Here is a 21406-nt window from a genome sequence, read left to right on the forward strand (position 1 = left end):
GATTATACCCTCGATAATTATATTTTATTAGGTCCACATGATGCATTTTTAAAAAATTAAACTAACATTTTAGAATCGGGCAGTTTTGTATAAAAACTGAGATTTTCCATTTCTTTTGAAAAGAAGACCCATGATGGCAGCCTGCCTCAGCAGTGCTACAGCTGTCCTCCTGGGATGGGAAGAGCTCCCTCCAGCCCCACCTCACCTGCTTCATTCACTTGTGTTACCTGCCTGGCCCTGTGGGCTATGTAGTATATGACCCCTCCTGCACCCCTTCCCTCACCCAGTCGCAGAACAAATAAATAGCAGAACTAGGGATAGAACGGGGTCCAACTGCTTCCTCCCTCGCTGTGGACCAAAATTCTGTGTTTTAGAGACTAATTCATAGGTCAGTGGTAAGAGGCAGCATTAGGTGATGCACCTTGCTACTCGAAATAGACCCCATTATTCATATTGGGGTATCTCCCCATTTGCCTCTATCAGAGGTAAGTTGTATGAGCTGTCAGTTGTGACATGCAAGATGGAGGTGCTGTACTAGAGGTTAACAGTTACATAAGCATAGAAAAACTGGTCAGAAGGGGAAAGCTCCAGCATCATAACAGGGGTTCCAGATTTTCAGTGAACATAGATTACCTTTTCAATGAAGTAAATAAATGTTTAGATAGAAGAAATAAGAAGGAGATATAAGACATAGGATATAGGACATTGGCAGAGCCCCATCATGTCTTCCCAACCTAGAATCCTCAAAGGCAATCCCCAACAACCTTTGTGGTCCTATCCCAGACTAGACCCTTTACTTCAAACTCCTTCAGGAGTCTCGACTTGTTACCAAGGCCCTGTGCCCTTCACCGTTGTGAACATGGACCTGTCTCTGCAGCTTTGGCAGGGGGCTGGTTGGGGGGAATGGGTAAGATGGGAGAAGAGGTTGTGATTGCTGCCATCTTGAACCTTGTTAGAAGGTTCATGTGTGGAGGAGGACACAGGAGAATGAGCTAGTCTGGGGCCAGAGTGAATGGCTAAAGGAAAATAAATTTTTTCATGGGGAAACCAGGCAGTGAGGAATACCCCACAACAAAGGGCCTTGTCTGAGCTGGCTCCTGTCTCTGGGGCCTGCCCCAGTTGTTAGGCACACAGGAGACTGTGGTGACCTTGAGCGTGGATGGTCCCAAACACTGTGCTGCGTGTCTTTGTGCAGCTGTGGAGGCCTCAGGAAGCCCACTGAGAGAGTGGGCCTGTTCCCAGGCTTCAGGCAGGGAGCCAGGGGCTGCCCCTTCACCAGGGAACATTGAGGAGCTTCTGTGTACGCTCTGTATGTGTCTCAGCTTTCTTTGGAATTGTGGCAGAGTCTGGCCCTGCCTGGTCTTTTTTGTGCCTTGGATCCTAAGTTAATAACTGAAGGAACAGTGCCCCTGTTGACACACTTGATATGGAAGTTGCTGTCCAATGGCCATTTTATCCTCGTCGCCACTGACATCACACCATGTACAGTTCTGAGGTTCACACTTTAGTTTTGATTGAATAGAGCTATGATCGTTGGAGCAGAAAGCCGCCATTCAGATGTGAATAGACATGTCTAGTAACATGCAGATGTTTTTTGGCAGGTTGATGAATATTTTAAATCTTTTTCAAGAAGTAAAAAGGGTTGAATTGGAAATAGAGAAGATTCTGTGGCAAGAGAAAAGTATATTTCATTTCTCTCTCAATCTTCCTTTTCTTAAAATAATCAAACAAAAACGAGAACCAGGATTTAAATCTTGGATTTGTCATATCCCTTACATCTCTTTCTTTACATGGGAGTTGTGATTATGACTCTCATGTATTGAACCTCAGTCACATTCTTAAGTAAAAAGGAAACACTGGCTAATGTTAAAAAATAACAGCAGAATCTCCAGATTGGATCTTTGTCACTTACTTATAGCTAAAGACACAGGACTAAATGGAAAGAAAGGTCATCTTCTGGTGATCTATAAGCTGTGTGTGGTACGTGGGCACACCCTGGATTTGTCTCCTCCAGCCCTCCCCAGCACACCCCCCACCGTACTCGCAGCTTGAGTCAGCGCAGCTTCGTTTCCTTCATCCCTGTCGGTCAGTTCTTCATTAGTCACTCTGTCACCGCCCCTCGTCCCCCTTCACCCCTCCATCAGCAGAGCTGACACAAGCCCCTGTTGTGCTCAGCACGGCCCCAGCCCTACACGAGCTGGCATCCAAGCCCGGGAGACCATGAAACAGGTACTGCGGGAAGTGCTGTGAGAACACCAAGGAGAGGAAGTCTGGTTCTGCACAGAAGTGGGACCAAAGGAAAACAGGAGTGAAAAGGTGATTTTGTCCTGGGCCCCGGCAGCGACAGCGAATTAGGAGAAAACTATCCTGACCCAGCAGGGTGGTGAGATTGGAGTGACGATGCTTCGTCCGGTGCCAGGAATCTGCTGGGGGCTATATCTGTTTTTCTGCCCCTTCCCAGGATAGAGGCGAGTAGAAAAGACACTGGTAACCACACGAGTGTGCCTCTAACTGACTGACTCCTTAGCTGGCCTCTGCCTCAGTTTCCCACCTTTCTCCCACCAGCCTACCACCGTCCTCTTAACTCCCTCTCTGCCCTGTAGTCCTGCCAAGCCTCTTGCCATTCTCTGAACATGTGGCTGACGCCCCGTTGACTGTGTCTGTTTATTCCTCTGCCCTGTGGTAAGGTGCCTGTGGTGGGTGCCGTGGGAGATGTCCCCTAGGCGGTTGGAAATAGGAGAGCACTGGGGCTATGGGGATGGCTGCATCAAGAGAGAACTCACAGTTGAAGGCTTCTTAGTTTTATTTTTAGAGGTTTCTCTAAAAACAAAGATCTCTGTGTATTCTCCCAAAGATAGAGGATTTGATCTGATCTAAATAGTTGGGATAGCTCATTTTTGGCCAGGGCCTTATCCTCTGGCTTCCATTCCTGCAGGCAGTCACACATTTGCAACATTCATGGATCAGCCTTTTCCACTGGGGGAATCTGGGTCACTTCAGTCATGTTTCTCAAACAAAACATTAGCACTACTTCAGCAGGAAGAATAAAAGCATGGAAAATGCCCTAATGCCCACAAGCCCACAATTGAATACAGAGTCAACTATTGAAAGTATCTACATATGCATATCTGTATCTGTACAAAAACACACGCATGGGGAAGGAGAGGTCTATCTTGCCTTAAGCCTTGGAAACTTAAAACTTGAAGATTCCAAAAATTTAGATTTAGAATAAAAATTAAATAGGATAATTGGTCAGTTTTTAAAGAATGATTTTTTAAATGTAAGACAAATAAAAGGTACTTCTTTTTTTTTTTTTTTTAAGATTTACTTATTTGAGAGAGAGCATGTGCACGCACTTGCACACGAGGAGGAGGTACGGGGGGGAGGGGCGGGGGGACAGGGCTGAAAGAAGTCTCATGACCCTGAGATCACAACCCAAGCCAAAACCAAGAGTTGGACGTTCAACCAACTGTGCCACCCAGGCGTCCCAAATAAAAGGTACTTCTATTTCACTTAAACATTTGATGACGACATTTATTTATTCTCAACTTTTCAGAAACACACCCTTTAGTTAAGACAGATATACCTGGTTTTAAAAACAAATGCCACTCTTCACACTAGACAGGGCTGTCCTATGAATTTTACTTCTTGGCAATTTTATTTCACCAAACCATATCCTCTTTGAAACAATGGAGCCGATGCCTAAAAATATCTCGGGCTGTGCTTGCTGGGAGTCTTTGAAGCTAAAGCTGTGGCATCCTTCTGGTTTATGGCTGCAGGATGATGCATATATGTGTTGTCTTTGTTAATTAACTCCATCTGTTTTGTAAGCCTGAAAAAGAAATTGGATGAAGCTGCATATATGTATGGATGGGTAATATTCCTTTTGCAGTAGTGAGCCAGCAGCTCCAAACAGCTTTTCAGTTTTCCTTTTGCTACCAGTTGCTAAAGTGCTGTGGAGCTAAGGCTCATTCTTCAAGAGCCTGTTGTTGAACTGGGCATCCCATGCAGTTGCACTTGTGTTATCTGTATGAGAGAGGTTGAGTTTCCTTACTGCTTTGGAAAAGGGTAGTGATTCTCCAAGTGCTCTTTCTGTGGCAGATGAAGGGATCTTTCACCTTGCAAATAGAAAATTCCATTCTGGAAATCAGAATGAAAGTGTTCAAGTGGAAGTCAGACTTCCACTGTATATATGTTCCCTTTGGTGAAACCTTTTTTTTTTTTTTTTTAGATTTAGTTAGTTAGTTTAGAGGCAGGGAGGAGCAGAGGGAGAGGGAGAGAGAGAAACTTAAGCAGACTCTGCGCTGAGTATGGAGCCTGAGGCAGGGCTCGAACTCATGACCCTGAGATCATAACCTGCGCCAAAACCAAGAGTCAGTCGCTTAACCAACTGTGCCACGCAGGCGCCCCTCCCTGGTGAAGAGTTTTCATGGTACTAAATTTCTCTTTGCTGGTTTTAGGGAGGCTAGTTAAAAATTTTCGACAATGGGGATTCCCATTTCTTCCAGCTCGGCATTGTCTGCATCCCCAGTGGGTTAGCCAGAAGAAAAGGCCTATATGGCCTGGTGGCATCTCCTCTGTTAGGACGGGACGGCATGTCAGAAGCCAGAAAGCGATGGGGTGATGTGGGTTGCTAAGGTACTGGCTGGAGTGGCATGCTCATTAGCACGTTCTCTCCCTCTAGCCTCATGCTGGTTCTCGTGCATGTCTGCAGTCAGTTCATGATTTGAATACCCATCTGCAGAAGACAATATATGAGTTTCTAATTCTCTTCCCCATGGTCATTTTCTTCTTTCCTTCATTCTGAGTCATCTTTGATTAAACAAAACAAAGATGTTACTGTTAATTATGCACCCTTTCGAACAGTGCAAAAATTCTTTTGTGTGTGTGGGGATGGTTTTGATGGGGATAGTAATTTATGATGGCAGTATTTTAAACCATGGACCAGGATGCTAAGAATCATAATGAAAAAAAGTGTGAGTCTCTACTAAGATAAGAAAAATGGTTTCTGCTTTTTTATTCACATTCCTCAGACCTTTTACTTTCTTCCCTAACGTTGTCAACATAATTCCATTCAGCCATTTTTATTCTCTTTAGACATCTTATTAAAACTGAAGCTTTGTTCAAATAGCTAAAATTGCAAATAATAAATGAGGTACCATAATATTGGCAGATTGTAGGCAGAGTGCATGAGCAAACTGGAAATCTGCCATCCTGCTCCTGGCACTTTAAAGATTAATGTGAAATGGGCAGGGGTGCCACAGAATCAGCACTCCGCTCTGCCAGGGGGTTGGCACAAGGTTCTAAGGTAATCCTGGGGCTCGAGTTCCGTGGACAAGTTGGTGCAGGCTGGTGGGTTGGCACACCTCCCGGAGAGGGGAACTCCAGCTGATGGGAAAGAGGGGCCGTCCCAAGAAGGCTGTTTTGACAGCAAAGCCCACCCACAGTTAGACAGGAAGTGGGGCACACATGGGTTGGGGGCTAAGGGAAGATCTAAGCCAAGGGGTGAGTTGAATAAGACCTTGGAAGACTCATTTTTTTAATGTGTCCCAACTATGGATGACTTGTAGGCACTCAGAAGATGTGTGTGTGTGTGTGTGTGTGTGTGTGTGTGTGTAAGACCTCCATCTTTATCTTTCCTGACTCCAGAAACTCAAAATCTCATGTCGGCCAGGTCTTTGCAGTTGCAGGCAGGTGTTTGTGGCAACTGTGACTTAGCAACAATTGTATGAATGAGAAAAAAGTTGTGGGCAAGTTGATTTTCTGCAGCAAATGGAAATTCTTTGGTGGTACTTGTGGGAGGTTTATAGGCAGAGTGTTCAGTTCTTTTTTGATGTCTATTTTTTTTCTTCTACAGTTTTTTGAAGAAGCAGGATGCTGATCTAGACGTGGAAAAAGTAAGTTGACAAGTTTTGCACTGAGAGCACATGCCTTGTGAATTAGAAAGGGTGTCCCATTGGGACCCAGGACTTGGTCCACTTTGAACTTGGGATTGTGACTCTGAGTCTGTAGGTTTCTAGGAGAGAGGTTGAGTTGGACAGGGAGCTGGTACATGAATAGAAAGTCTTCCCTCACTTAGGTGAATCTACCATTTTCCCCTTCTCTTAGTTGTAACACTCGGTTTTGATAATTATGGGAACATATTTTTTAGCTATACGATGTGTCTCCTTACCCCAGAAATAGAATGGGACAGCAGTCCTGTGGCTGATGAGCCTTCAGGGGCTGCTGAGGGGTGGGTAGCACTCTGTCTTCAGACTGGTCAAGGAAGTCCATCCATTTTTGTTTTTTCTCTACTCTGAGATGATTACTGCTTACCTCTGCCCTAGTTATACCTTCGAATTGTAGTCACTGTGTCACAGGTCATTCTTGCATTCACTGAACGTTTTTTTTGAGGCACACTGCGTGTTAAGCACCATGCTAGAATCTGTTGAGACAAAAATGAATTTGACCGACAAGTACACAGGCAATGATTATACAATGTGATAGAAGTGTGCAGAAGGGGCTCTAGAAGCTCAGACGGAGGCTGGACTGTCCAGAAAAGCTCCCTGATGGAGGGGATGTGTGAAGGAACCACATATTCATTGCTTCTGTAAAGTTTGCTGAGTCTTCTCTGCTTGTACTTCGCTCGTCTCACAGGTGTCTTGGGTTCCCATGAAAGGTTGGCCTTAAGTAAGTCTCACTAGCCACCGTGGGATCCTTTTCTGCCCCAGTCTCCACTGCCCAATCACATTGCCTTGGGGGTAATTTTTCAGCAGTTCAGAGTTAAAATCCTCCATTCCCTGGCCAATCAGGGGCTCCACTTCATCATCTAAGAATGACTTGGGGTTATTTCCCATTTTGAATTTGTGTGTAAGACAGGTTCTTCTCCCTGAACCTAGAGCCATTCTTATACAGTTGGTGTACCTTTAAGTTACTATCTGAAACCTCCTTCTAGTCTACGGCCATCCCACCCTGAACGCGCCCGATCTCGTCTGAAACCTCCTTCTAGAGCAATTACGAGCAACCCCTGACCTTTGTCCCATGCAGCCCCCTAGCTTCTGCAGAATGGCCTGTGATCTACTTTCAGTCGTGGCCTTTTCGGCTCATGCAAACCAAGGTGACTCAGGCTCTAGTCAGGGCTACATTGGAGGGGAGCCTTTTCGAAATCCCGGTGTGCTTAGGTTTTGGGTGTGGAAGCCAGGGGCTGGCAAAGGTACTCCCTATGGGGGGTGGGGGGTCATCACTGCAGCCCTCATGGGCCAGGCTGGCCCCAGAGCAGGCTAGAAGAGCCTTTGGGTGCCAGGAGCCACCTCGGGATGGTGTAGCGCAGAATAGCCGGACTAGCCAGACGGGTTAGGAAATGCCTGGAGCTGTTCCAGGTTGCAGGGCTTGCCCTGCCTTGTGAGAGGTGAATCCTACAACCATGAAAGGGGGAGGTCCAGTTTATGGAGGAGGCGGGTCTGTTAATTGTGTTCTCAGTACAACCCAATGCCAGGCAGACAAGAGGGCTCAGTAAATGGGGTGTGAAGCCCTGAGTGGAATGAATTAGAGTCTTGCTTCAGCTCTGCTGTTCACTTGCTCTAAGACCTCAGGCAAATCTTTTCTCCTGTGCAAGCCTCATTTTTCTCATCAGTAACATGGTCCATTTTCCAGGATCAAGTAAAATTCTTCATTTTTTAACTTAAAAACATAAACCGCACATATTTCTTAATTTTCTGACTTGGGCTTTGTACCAAAAAGGACAAAGGGCTGTTGGCCACAAGTCTGAAGGATGCTTAATAAGGCCCACCAGAGGCTGGGAGGTCCTTGAGGCGCAGCCTTGTCTGTTGTACGTACCCTCAGGTACAACACTGGCTGCAATGAGTATCTAATGAGGGAATGAATACTGTGACTGACCCTGTCATGTGGGTTGGGTATTTGTAAGTACTGAGGGAAATTCAGAATAAGAGAAGCTAAAAGGGTGGTGGGAAATGCTTCTTGGGCTGCGTGAATTTGAGCTGCCTGCAGAGGACTCTGCCTGCTGCACCCTCTCGGTCACATAGTTAATGACCTGGAAAACACTTAACCACCCTAGGGGAGTTTACTATTTTAAAAGTTCTAATTCAAAAGCTCCAATTCCAGAATTTTTTCTAATGCTGATAGAAGGCTGTTGAGCACAGATGTATAAATTGTTCTTTTCACCTGTATTTATATATCTGCCAAGAAGAATCTAGAATAGGGTGTGCCTCCGTTGTATAATTAAATTATACCTGCTGGCCAACCCAAGTGAAGAAAAATTACAGAAGTCATGGTGTGTTTTTTTCTAAATGGATTTTTGAGTTTTCTCTTTTAGTCGAACATTTTTGTAAAGATAGAACTATGAATGGAAAATTAGCCTTATCTCGACATGTGAAAGCTCAAAGATAAATCAACTAAATCCTGTAATTAATTATTATCTATAGTTTATTGAGCTTATACTGAGTGCTTTCTGTGTGTCACACTTGACCATTACAACAATTTTGGGAGGGAAACATGTCCGTTGCTTGAGGCACTACGGTAATAGCAAGGATTCTAATTCTGTCTTGGTCTAGAGCCTTCTCTTTCTCATACCCTACCTTACCTTGAAATTGATACAATATTTGGGACAATATATTTGTGTGACCTCTTTCTAAAAAGTATTATGAGTAATAAAAAGGCAGTGTTACTTTCTAGAGAGGTCTTCTTTGACACTTCCCACAATCTGGATGGGGTTGCCCTGCCACCATGCACTTCTTCAAAGCTATCATTGTTGTATAGTTATTTGTTCAATAACCATCTAGTATCTGTTCCCTCTTGAACTGTAAGCTTTGTCAGATCTGAATCCTTACACGTGCTAAGCCTAGTGCCTGACTTATAGAATGCCTTCTTAAAATGTTGACTACAGGCATGAGTGACTGGCACATGACCAAATTAGGGGGTAATGAGAGTCCATGAAAGCCACTTTGGTAGGTGGCAAAGTAAAAAATCTTTCTGTATACTCCAGAAATCATGGTTTTCTTCTCCATCTATAGGTTTTATCTGTGGAAACCATGCTAGTTAATAGCATTACATGGAGATAAGACAATCACTCCTTGACTTCCTCTTCAAAAGTACAAAGTTTCAAGCAGACAAATGAATAGATTATTGCAAAGAAAGTCTAAGGATAAAAGAGGGAGGAGCGGTAAGAGCACAAGGGAGACAGCAATACTGCTTTGTTTTGTTTTTTTCACAGAATCTTCTTGAATTATTAAGGGATACACTTCTGAGTATGGTTTACGTAAATCACTGATTTAAATATATACAGTGTATCTTCTAAAAGTAAAACCCATACTCAACTGAATTTTAAAGAATATGTAATTAGGCTATGTCAGAAGGACAAAAATGTACTTTTTAAAAAATAAAACTGATTAAATTGGGTTATCCTATTTGGTGATTTAAATCATGATTTAAATGGATTTGCTTAAAATAACATCTACTTTGGTCATAATGACTTTCAAAGGGCTAAGGAGAGAGGTTTGATTTCCATGTATCCTAAATGATCTTCATGTATCCTGCATGGCCTTTGTCTAGCATGATTGAAAGTATTTGGCACTTGCTTTGAAAGAGATCCATCATTTTTGTAGTTTCAGTGAGAACAAGAATCCCTGTATTGCTATTCTGTTTTCAGGGTTTGGATAGCTGCCTTTAGGCCACAAATATGGCCATAGATACTACTGTTTGATAGATACAGAGGCCACCCCAAATAAAAATTGTCATTCGAAAGAAGAGTAAAGAGAATGCTTTAGAATGTTTCCTTTTTCCCAGTGAATTCCTTAAAATGTGTTCATCCGTAAATGTAGAATGTATGTAGAAGTTGCTCCATTTTTCAATTTCTTTTTTTTTTAAAGATTTTATTTATTTATTTGAGAGAGAGAATGAGATAGAGAGAGCATGAGAGGGGGGAGATTCAGAGGGAGAAGCAGACTCCCTGCTGAGCAGGGAGCCCGATGTGGGACTCGATCCCAGGACTCCAGGATCATGACCTGAGCCGAAGGCAGTCACTTAACCAACTGAGCCACCCAGGCACCCAATTTCTTTTGTTTTAATAAGTCCCAAGAGAAGTGATAACAATATCCTAGTTTCTTATTGTGGGGCTAATAGTTTTTGTTAAAAAAAAAAAAATGTGGTTCTAAACAATTGGTTCAAAATTTGAGATTGCATCTGGAACCAAGCTTTAAAGCCATGTATATGGGATTCCTACATAGCTGGTTGAGAGGTGGAAAAATTAATTCATGAAGATTTTTCTTTAGTAGGGAGAATAGGATTTCCAGGGGTCAGAAGGTCAGCAGTGCTTATATGGGAAGTCCAAAGGCATGAGGATGTGTCTCCACTGAGAATGTGTGTGTGTATGGGGGCAAGGGGCAGCGTCAGGGTGTAGCGTTTCCCTGTGTATGCTGGTTGCTATAAGGAGGTGTGAAAAGCAAGAGGGAAGAACACCCATAATGTAGAAGCCATTGCTTCCTGAATGGAATGGAGGGCTCTCTAGGTGGGTGTGGGGAATGGAGAAGGCAGCCCTGGTGTGCAGATGGGACTGCTCCTTAGGCCTTCTCTGGTCCACATGCTTAGGGCTATCAGCCGCAGGGCTTATAGGATGCCCACTTGTCTCCCATTCTCCATGCCCTGCCCCAGCCTCCACATAGATTGACGCATTCTCTTGGAGATTGGACATGGGGAAAGACCAGCCTCCCTATCACTGAGTAAAGGCTGGGCTTCCTACAGCCTGCTTTCCTGGTGACCAGGGAATGGTTTGAGTGGGAGGGGATTGTTTGGGAGGGAAGAACTTGCATACAGTTCTGCTTTAGTTTGAAGAACGAACAGTTTTAGTCCTGCACCAAAAACAGTTATTATACATCACCCATAATAACTGACCAACTTTCTTTTATATAAATCTCTGCATTATAAACCTAAGTGCTGCTGGAGAAGAAAAAACATCCCTTCTGCCAATTCAAATTTCTAAGATAAAGGTACCTCTTCCTGGACATTATAAACTCGGGCAGATATTGATGACCATTGGAAGAGCTACAGATAACAAAATTTATGATCCAGGCTGATCCAAGGAAAGAGTTGGAAAATTAGGGGTGAATTGTCTAGTCTTGGATGCCGAACACATAATTCATTTGTTCCTCAAACACTAACAAACGCCTGTGGGCTAATCACTGTCCTAGGCCACAGGCTATCTTACTCAGTAGCCCTGTTTTACATGTGAGGGAAATGAAGCCTGACAGAAGTGAAATGGTTTGCCCAAGGACTTACATCTAGGAAATGACAAGATCCAAAAGTAGCTCTCAGACTGGGAGTACCCTCTGTTTCCACTCTACAGTGGATTGTTCTCTTGTACTGAAGCTCAAAAGAGCAGAAGACAAATGATCCATCATCAGCCTCATGCAATTTAACTGATAACTTTATACACATCTTTCATTTTCTCTTCCCTGAATTTAAGACTTTCACCCTTATTTGTGGCTTTAAAAACTGTAATGATGTTTTTATCAAAGAGAAATTAGAAACTTAAAGGGGAACCATCTCTTTGAACCTGACCTGGTCCTACCAGGTGGTCCCTTGGGGGTGACAGAGTGAGAGTGACTTCCCAGAATGGCATTCTGCAGGAGTGGGAGTCTGGGAAGGCCTGCTTCTGGGCTCGGGATCATCTCATTGTCCTCCTCTCGGTAGCATTCATCATTCTACAGGGAGAGAGCTGGATGCTGCCAGAAGAGAGTGGGGAGAAACGCAGCCCACGTCACAATGGAGAATCAAGACAAGCTCCCGCCTACTCTGCAGGCTTTCTCCTGTAGCCGTGAGTTGCTGCATAATTTCTTCCACTGCAGCCAGGCCTGCTGGGGAGAGGTTGGAATCACTCGGTCGTCTGCCTTGCCTAGATTTATTGTCTGTTGAAATCACCTGTGAAGGAGAGATTATTAGGAAAATATGTGTAAAGAATAGCTTAGAAGATACTTCTGTCACTGCCCGAAACACTTTTAAAAGCAGAGCTGTACTTGTTCTGAGCTACTGTGTGTATGGGGAAGAGACCTAAAAATACATAAAAATCCAAGGTTTGCCCCTAACGAGGGTTATTACTGCCCGCTTTTGGGTTACACAAAAGTTTAAGCAGAAAATCTTCATATTAGTTTGCTGTGGCTGCCATGGCAAGCGACCACACACTTGACGGCTGAAAACAACAGATTTCTGCTCTCACGGTTTTGGAAGTCAGAGTCCACAGCAGGATGTCAGGAATGCATCCCCTTCAGAGGCATTGGGGGAAACCTGTTGCTTGCCTTTCAGCTCCTGGTGGCTACAGGCCTTCCTTTGACTTGTGGCCATATTACCCCAGCCTCTGCCTTTGCCTTCAAATTCTCTTCTTTCCTCTGTGTGTGTCTGTCAGATCTCCTGTGCATCCATCTTGTAAGGATGCCTTTGATGGCTTTCAGAACCCACCAGATAATCCAGCATAAGCTCCTCCTCCCGAGATCCTTAATTTTATTAGACCCTATCATTCCATTCTGTATGAGGTGACAGTCAGAGATTGCAGGGATTAAGAAGTGAATATCTTGGGGAGGGGGTGGACATTTTTCTGCCTCCCACACCTTCTCTTTTGTGAATTTCCACATTTTTCATTTCCTGAAACAAAAGCTTATGACCACTGGTTTCACACATTACTCCAGTGAGTGATTTTTCTACAAGGGGCCCTTGGGAGACCTAAGAACCCACCTGGTCTCCCAGGCCACAGAACAGGCAAGGCCATGCCTATCTTCTTTCTTAGATTGGGGTTAATGTGAGGATGAGGAATCGTGGGCTCTGAGAGCAGGGAGGGACCTTCAAAATCGTAGTCTCCCAGTCTTAGGGGGAAACTGAGGCCAGAGATGCAGGGTCAGCTGAGTCAGGAGCAGAGATGGGGACTAGCACTCACTGCTTCAGCCCACCTCTTCCTCTGCATCCCTGTGTGTGTCCAGGTTGTCTCTCGTCATGTAAGTCTCCATGTCATCCTTCATGTGACAGCTCTTTAGTACCTGAGAACTCCATCCCTGCAAATCCCCCTTTCCTTGGCCAATGCCCTGTTCTTACAAATATTCTTACATTACCTGATACCGGGAATTTTGCCATTCTGATTACATCCCCCTGGATGCGTTCCCTTGATGTCATTGTCTCTTTAAGAACACAGCACTCAGACATGAACAATACTTCTGAGATGGCTTGCCCAGTACAGGGTAAGGACTCTACTCCTGGAATTGTTAGGTCTTGTGAGATGCACATGTTTTCTGCATCATTATGTGCTACACTTAGGGGAACGAAGGTCACATCTCCATTTAGCCATCCTGTCACACTTTTGGCTTGCATTGAACTTGGGTTCAGTACAAATCCTTAAGACTTTAAAATATGAATTGCTTTAAACCTATCTCCTTTGCCCCTGCCAGTTAGAAGAGCCGGGTTTCTGTCAGTAGCAGGATGCGATCAGCTTGGGACCCAGAGTAGAGTCCAGAAAGGGATCCAGGGAACAGATGTATCCGCGAGCTGGGGTACGCTCATGGGGATGGTACCAGCAGCAGACAGTAAACAAGAGGCAGTTAGGGCAAATTGGTGAAGCCTAGAACTGGAGAAAGTCCTCCGTAGGTGGCAGTCTAGATGGACAGATGTTGGCAGCAGAATTGTCTGGCTGAGCATGCCAAGGGGCAGATAGGAGGAGCGCTGATGTGGGGGCAACAAGACTCAGACAGGAAGCTGATGAAAAGAGATGAGTCCTGAATGATAAGTAAGTGTCAACTGCCAAAACGGGAGGGCCCAAGATAGGAGCTTGAGTCCAGAGAGTGAGAGGAAGCCCCTGGTCTGAAGTCAGAGTCACAACACTGATGTGTGTCTATGTATCGGTGACCTGGGGCTTCACCCATTCAGAGCCTGGGGTCAGGGTCACGCAGCAGAATTTGTGAACAGGGCTGAGTTGTCCCAGCTGAGCAGATTGGAGGGTGTAGGGTAGGTGATGACCCCCTCCTATATATACACAATTGATTTTTTACCTTTAAAAGCATGGTTTTATTTTTGTTAATTCTTTGGGTTCTTTTTTGGTCAGTTCTGGAAGTCCTTCCAGCCGGCTGAAATGTTTTAAAATCTCTATTCTTTCCTCTAATTAATTGACTATCCCCTCAGTTGTGAATTATTTGTGATATCCCTAAGCACATCTTGATGAAAACCTTACCAGGGATGAACCTACAAAGTCCCACTGTGCAAGGACCTTCCTCCAGGTCAGTGTTGTTCCTCTGTGATGTTCGCACCCCTAGGTATGGTTGCTCATCACCTCTGGGGCCTTCAGACTGAACTGTCACTTGGCCCAGGGTTTCCCATCTCTCACAGCTATGCTTTGAGCGACAGATCCAGGCGCTCTGTGTCTATAACGTACCACTCTGCTTGTCCTGTGAAAATACCCTGAGATGAGGCAGTGCCCCAGGAAGGGAGAGCTGGTAGCATGCTTGAGTTAGTCACTGCTGTGAGGGTAGAGGTCCCCCGGTTGTTCTCACTGATGTCCGTGGGTTTCGATCCTGAGCCCCACTTCCTGTAACACACTTGTGGGTGTTAGCCATGGGTGATTTTTAAGGCGAGACTGGAAGCCCATATTCAGATGTGGAGTCCTAATCTTTGTTTCTGGGGTTCACCATTACTAAAGACCTCCTCCTTTGCCGATTACACGTGGTCTGTGAAGAGCCGACCTCACGGTTGGGTGCGTAAGGCCGCTTCTTGGAAGATGTAGGGGTGTTCCTTAAGTTGTGAAATGTGCCATACTAAATGTAGTCAGCGTGTAAAGTGAAGGAAAGGAAGTGAGATGCTGTGTGGATCACTTACGTTAACAGAAGAAGGGGGTAAAACAGCAATTCATTCATTTGCATAGTCCTTCCAAATAAGACTGCCAGGACCAAGTGAGATGGTTTCAGGGTCAGTCATGAGGCAGCGTGATGTAGTGGAAAGAGTGTGTGGGCCTCAGGGACGTGAGGAGGTCCTGCTATGCCGCCAAAGAGCTGTGTCATGTTGGCTGTGGGGGAAGCAGAGAGTCAGATGAAAAATTGCAGTGGTGGTGAGTGTCTGAGGAGACGTGCAAGGAGCTGGGGAAGTGATACAGGAGGATCCCAGATAGGAGTTCGCAACTTCTGTTTCTTGTCCGCTCTTTCTTTGGGCAGTACTGGCCAAGGATTAGATAACTTCTAAGTGTGACAGGGAGCAGATCCATACTTGGGCTAGAAGAATGGCCTGGGAGGGGAGGTTCCTTTCCACGACGTTATTTTTTCTGTTGCTCTTCATCAAGACTTAATGCCATAGTAATTTAAAACAAACAACGTGTGTGTGTGTGTGTGTGTGTGTGGTGGGAGATTTTGTTCATCTTTGGAAGAGTATTCTGAAAAGTAGTCCTAAACTGGTGGTATGGGAAGCGGTAGTTTAAAAAACAAAGTAACTGTCGTTTTGCCTATTACATGGTTATCAAATAAGGGGAAAAACTTTTTTTCCTTTACCAGAGAGCTTGACTCATGTGTCAAGGTGATGCTTATTGCAAAAAAGTAAATTTGATAATGGGGTTAAAAGTTTGAGCAGCCTGTGGGTATTAAAAATGAAATAACTTCTAAAACCTACTCCCGAAGTTTGGAAGTCCTCACAGTGATCCACAGTGAAGTTTTAAGAATGGGAGAGGCCTCACTGGCAAAATGTCAGGAGCCCTTTTTTCATGTATAACCCATGAACTGGAAAAACAAAAAAATGTTGACAGTTACCATAATATGTACTGTATTTTCTCATATTCGGTTCTATTTATTAATGTAAACACTGGCTACTAGCCAATCATGTAACTTTATTATTATTCTATTTTTACAGTGGCTTAGAGGAAAATATAATTAGGCTTCCATGTTTTCTAGGTAGTAAATACACCAACAAGATGTCATGTAATGTTTTTTGAAGGAAAAAGTGAAAAGCTTCAGAAACAATTTCAGAGCCCGTGGAGGAAGATGTATCAGGGCGGGGAAAAGCACTTGTTTGATTTCTTTTTTTTTTTAAGTTTTTTTTTAATAGACTTCATTTTTTAGAGCAGTTCATAGCAAAATTAACATACTGTAGAAGACCAAACCATAGAGACAGTAAAAAAAAAAAAAATTTTTTTTTCTTTTACTGTCTCTATGGTTTGGTCTTCTACAGGATGTCATGTATTTGGAATCATACACTATGTAGCCTTTTCGGATTGGCTTCTTTCACTTAGTTATATACATTTAAGTTTTCTCCATGTGTTTTCATAGCTTGATAGCTCATTTCTTTCTAAGCACTGAATAATATTCCGTTGTCTGGATGTACCACATTTTATTTATCCATTCACCTCCTGAAGAACATTTTGGCTGCTTCCAAATTTTGGCAATTGTGAATAAAGCCATTATAAACATCCCTGTAGAGGTTTTTGTGTAGACATAAGTTTTCAGATCCTTTGGGTAAATACCATAGAGTGTGACAAAAAGCATTTGCTCTCTGTTGGAATTTAGAAATTGTTTTGTATTTTCTTCTTAGGGGAAGAGCCCAAATCGCTGCATGCTGTAGGCTTGTTTGCATGTCAGTTTAGTTTCACCTGCTGCTTTAACCCATAAATATCCATTGCTCAAATTTGTGTGGTGAATGACGGAGTTTTGTGTTTTCTCTTACATTATGTATGCCCCAGCTCCATGATCGTTGAGAGCTCTCTTCCCCCAAATTAAAGGAATTGGCCAACTCTGAGGCTTTTCTCCAAAGGTCCTCCTTTTTCTTGTTTTTCTTTCCCACAATCAGGTCTAAGTCAGGTTATTACCTCTCACTTTGGAATTGCCTTTGCTGGCTTGGTAGTTCAGACCTGCCTTTCAGTTCCTCTGTTTCTTGTTGAATTCAGCATTCTCTGTTGAGTTGCGCACTTAGCTCAGCCCCCTGACTGTAACAGCATTGTGCTCATGTAGGGTTTGTTTTGCGGTATCCTACCACCTCTTTGCATAAACCTTTCCTTTTTTTCATGATCTTTTTTCATATTTATTCTTCACTTAATGTGTATGATCAAATGAAAATTGGCCCATGAAAGTAAAAATGGAGATGTGTTGTGCTTTTCTTATGTTACATGCAGATGGTATGAAACATTTTTGAAGAAAATCAAATTCCCTAAACTCAGATCTCTAGGACAGTGGTTGCAGCTTATGTATTTTTTCTACAAGTAGTCTACTAAATAGGAGAGAAAACCCAACGAAAAAACTTTGCCAAATTCATTTTGTTTTGAAATAATTTCTTTATCAATTCTAATTTTTGAGTAGGAAATAAGAAAAGCTTTTAGACTAAACATTACTGAAATAGAACAAATTCAATAAGAATTCTTATTTTGTCTAAATTAAGGCTGTGGTACCAAAATCAGGGACTCCTGAGGGAGCCTAACTGAGGTTAGAGCAGAAAAGTAATCTCAGAGTTTATCCTTAAAAGAGGTAAAAAGGGGGCACCTGGGTGGCTCAGTTGGTTAACCATCTGCCTTCAGCTGGGGTCATGATCCTGGGGTCCTGGGATCAAGCCCCACATTGGGCTCCTTGCTCATCGGGGAGTCTGTTTCTCCCTGTCCCTCTGCTATTCCCCTGTTTGTGCTCTCTCTCTCTCTGTCAGATAAATAAATAAAATCTAAAAAAAGAGAGAGAGAGGTAAAAAGATGAAGAATTGAGGCACCTGGGTGGCCCAGTCGGTTAAGCGTCTGCCTTCAGCCCAGGTCATGATCCCCGAGCCCTGGGATCAAGCCCCTCATCGAGCTCTTTGCTCAGCAGGGAGCCTGCTTCTCCCTCTCCTCCCTGCTCATGCTCTCTCTTGCTATCTCTAAAATAAATAAATAAAATCTTAAAAAAAAAGAAGATGAAGAATTATGTTAAGGTTGGAGCCTGGGTGTCTGAGAGATGGGTGGAATTAAGATTATTTTGTAGGAAGAAAGAAAGGGTGGTTTGGGAAGTCAGGCCAGGCAGCAGTAATGCAATAGAGCAAACTTGACAAGCTTCTCAGGAGCACAGGACACCCTGTGGTTGGGTCAGGTTGGGAGATCAAGGCTAACGTTGCTACCTGCAGCCACTTGGTATAATTCAGCAAACAGCCATTGCACTCTGAGTGGCATTTCAGGTCCCCTTGCAGTGCAGCTGGTACCACCTTCTGAATGAGACCTCACCACAAAGTTTACCTTCCCATCAGTGGTGGCCTGGGTAAATGCTCCACATGAGTCTGTATAGAGAATAAAGGACGTCATGTCCGGTCTTCAGTGGTCATCATGTTTGGAGGAGGGAGTTGGACAGAGAAAGCACTCAAGTCTAAGACAAAGGTCTGAGCTGAGGGCTCCACGTGGGTCAGAATGCCGGGAAGGAGGGGCTAAGGGAGACAGGTCCAGAGCTCAGAGTGACATGGAAAATGATGATGAGTATGAGGATGTCTACAAAGGGATATATATATATTCCTACAAAGAAGTGTGCGTATGCGTCAGTTATATACATATATACATACACAGAGAGGAGGGTGGAGGGAAAAAGAGGGTAAGAAATACAACCCCCTGTACCATTCTGCAACATAAGAACTAGAATATCACGAGTACTTTGGGAGTCCTTATGTGTTCCTCTCTGGCCATACTCCTCTCTCCTGGTACCACTGCTGAGTAATTTTGTGTTTGTTTCCTGGCTTGTCTGTGGAAGTATGTTTCCCTATGGCTTTTTTATGTAACCTATTACTAAGTTTTGTTTGCCCTGAGCAAACAAAAATACTGTATGTTTATATAGTATTCTTGTACCATTTGCTTTTTTCAATCCGTCGTTTCTTAAGATTCATCCCTGTTGATGCATGAAACGACATACATGAAATTCACTTACCTCCACCGCTATATGGTCTTGTATTGTGTGAACATCCCACAATTCATCCAGTCTCTTCTCAATGGACATTTGGGTCATTGCCAGTTTTGTGCCATTTTAAACAACGCTGCTGTGAACATTCTTGTATGTGCATCCTGCTGCAAACAAACTCTTAGGACAGGTGCCTAGAGGAAAATTTGGGGGACTTAGAGTATGTCTGTCTTCAGGCTTACTGGATAATACCAGATTGTTTTCTAAAGTGGTTATATTTGGACATTTCATTTGACATTCCCATGAGTAAACATATTAGCTTTTAAGAGAAGGGGAAGTCCAAAGTGCAGGATTGGCTAAACACTGGAGAGGAAAAGGCTATCATTAGGGTCTGATGAAATACCACTCCCCATCAAAGTGTGGAGTAGAGAGAGCTGGGGATATGAAGAAAAAGATACGGGTTTTAAACAGGCACTGTGCATAGGGTGAAAGGTTATCTCACATGGGCTATGGTCAAGTTGTCAGTAAATGGCATATTCCATCTCAGTAGGAATGAATTCCCCAGTTCTCCCTGCTTTTACTCCATTCTCCCTGATCAGCAGGAATCTTTAGTGCTCTATCTGGGGAGCAGATAGATGCTTCCAGGCATTTAAGTGTGCTGTTTCCACATCACATGGATGGTGGCATGGATTCTAATAAAGTTTTCAGAACAGACACAGAGGCACACAAATATTTTGGATATTACTCTCCTCCAAATGTAGGAGATTTTTCTGACAGCCATTCTTTATACTTTATAAATTCAGTAAACTCACACAGGGTTCGATATTGCTGACTCTTTTACATCATAGGGTTATTTGCAAAAAACTGAGAGCTGCTCTGCTATTGCTCGGTCACTTGACCTGAGAAAAATGGGCGCATGGCATTTTGAATAGCAAATTAACTGTGAAGTATGACACAGTCCTGCGTGAGCGTTTTTGGCCTCATTTGTAAGTTCTGATCACTCTGACACATAAAGCGGATAGGATTTGTTTTCTTTTCAAAGAATTTCCATTCTTCCAAATCTAGATTTTAGTGAGGATAACTTCTTTTGTTGGCATTCCTAGGAGACTGAAAGTAGAGCACTGAACCATTCACAGCACATGCTGTCTGGAGTCTCAGAAGTGCAGCCTTTTTGAACTTGTTATTTTTAGGTGACCCTTCATTAATAGCATTCATCGGATTTATTTGATTCTAGGCCTAAGAGCTCAGGGATGGTGGCATTTTTTAAATATTTTCATCATAGTTTTTTTTTTGTATCATCTGTTGATTGGTATTGTCTATTTGAAGCTTTCAGTGGTGACAGTACATGTTTGGGAAGGCAGCATGGTATACTCAAGATAACACCAGGCTTTGCCCCCAAAACTGAAAAGAACCTCAGTGTTCCACGGTTTGAGGTCTCATTATGTAAACTAGGACATGTCTACTCTTAGAATATATTAATTTAAATGATTAAAAAAAAATAAATGATTAGGGGCATCTGGGTGGCTCAGTGGTTAAGCGTCTGCCTTCAGCTCAGGTCATGATCCCAGGGTCCTGGGGTCGAGCCCCGCATGGGGCTCCCTGCTCGGCAGGAAGCCTGCTTCTCCCTCTCCCACTCCCCCTCCATGTGTTCCCTCTCTCACTGTGTGTCTTTCTGTCAAATAAATAAAATCTTTAAAAAAAAAAAAAAGATTAGAAAAATTATTAAATAAGTTAGGCAAATGTTTAGTTTGTTAAGTAGAAAAAAGCAGGATACCAAATTGTGGAACATGATCGTAATTTTGCAAAGCATAACGCATGCGAAGGAAAAGCCTACAAAAATTATACCAAAATGCTAACAGTTGTATTTGGGTTATGAGATTATAGGGATTTTTGTCTCAGTGTTTGTTAATGTGGTTGTATTACTTTTATAATAAAATTAATTAAAAGGCTGGACTTAAAAAAGATTAATCTGGACTCAAATTGCCACTCTACCATTAATCAGCTGTTTGACCTTGGGCAAGCTACTTAACCAGCTTCCTCAGGAGCTGGTCAGGAACCCCCATAGGGTTGTTGCTAGTCAAATGAGGTGATATTCCAAAGCACCCCGCTCCTGGTGCAAGTAGCTAGTATGGTGGTTCCTATCCTCCGCAGCTTCCCCTTCTCTTGTGATACAGGCGTTGCCCGGTACACACCCAACAGCCATGATGCTGTTTTATTATTTGGTTTCTATTTTGTGCAGTTGGGGCCTCACTCTGATGTCAGTAAACACTTTTGACCTCTTGGAACTTCTGTTTTAGCAGTGACAACTGATGGTTATTTTAGAGAAGTGATTGGTGAGTAAGAATGTTTGGCCTTATGTGACAGGAGGGGAAATTTGAGGAACTGGACTTCCTAAAAGTTTGAGAATTTCAGCTGTTCAAACATATATATATGGGATTGACAGAAACATGTTTGCTTATTTGAGGACATCTTAACATCCCTTGGCTAGCAAGGAGAGAACATGTTATATGCTTGCTAAACAGACTGGTGATTTTCTTGGCTCTGTCAAGTTCTTCTAAAAGACAAATACAAAT

General features: G+C 43.4%; 1 protein-coding gene across 5 annotated transcripts in view; it reads left to right on the top strand.

Moving 5' to 3' along the window:
• FYN (FYN proto-oncogene, Src family tyrosine kinase) overlaps window positions 1-21406 on the top strand; it is a 212332-nt gene that overhangs the window by 21878 nt on the left and 169048 nt on the right. For 4 of the 5 annotated variants that reach the window (XM_044917677.1, XM_021693674.2, XM_021693675.2 and 1 more), the window contains exon 2: window positions 5858-5897. The gene's annotated coding sequence lies outside the window, so the exon portion shown is untranslated. Of the gene's footprint in view, window positions 1-2198; window positions 2317-5857; window positions 5898-21406 lie in introns of those variants that run through there. The other variant, XM_044917678.1, reaches the window with a different exon arrangement.

Source organism: Neomonachus schauinslandi, chromosome 8, assembly GCF_002201575.2.
Source record: "Neomonachus schauinslandi chromosome 8, ASM220157v2, whole genome shotgun sequence".
Lineage (NCBI taxonomy): Eukaryota > Metazoa > Chordata > Mammalia > Carnivora > Phocidae > Neomonachus > Neomonachus schauinslandi.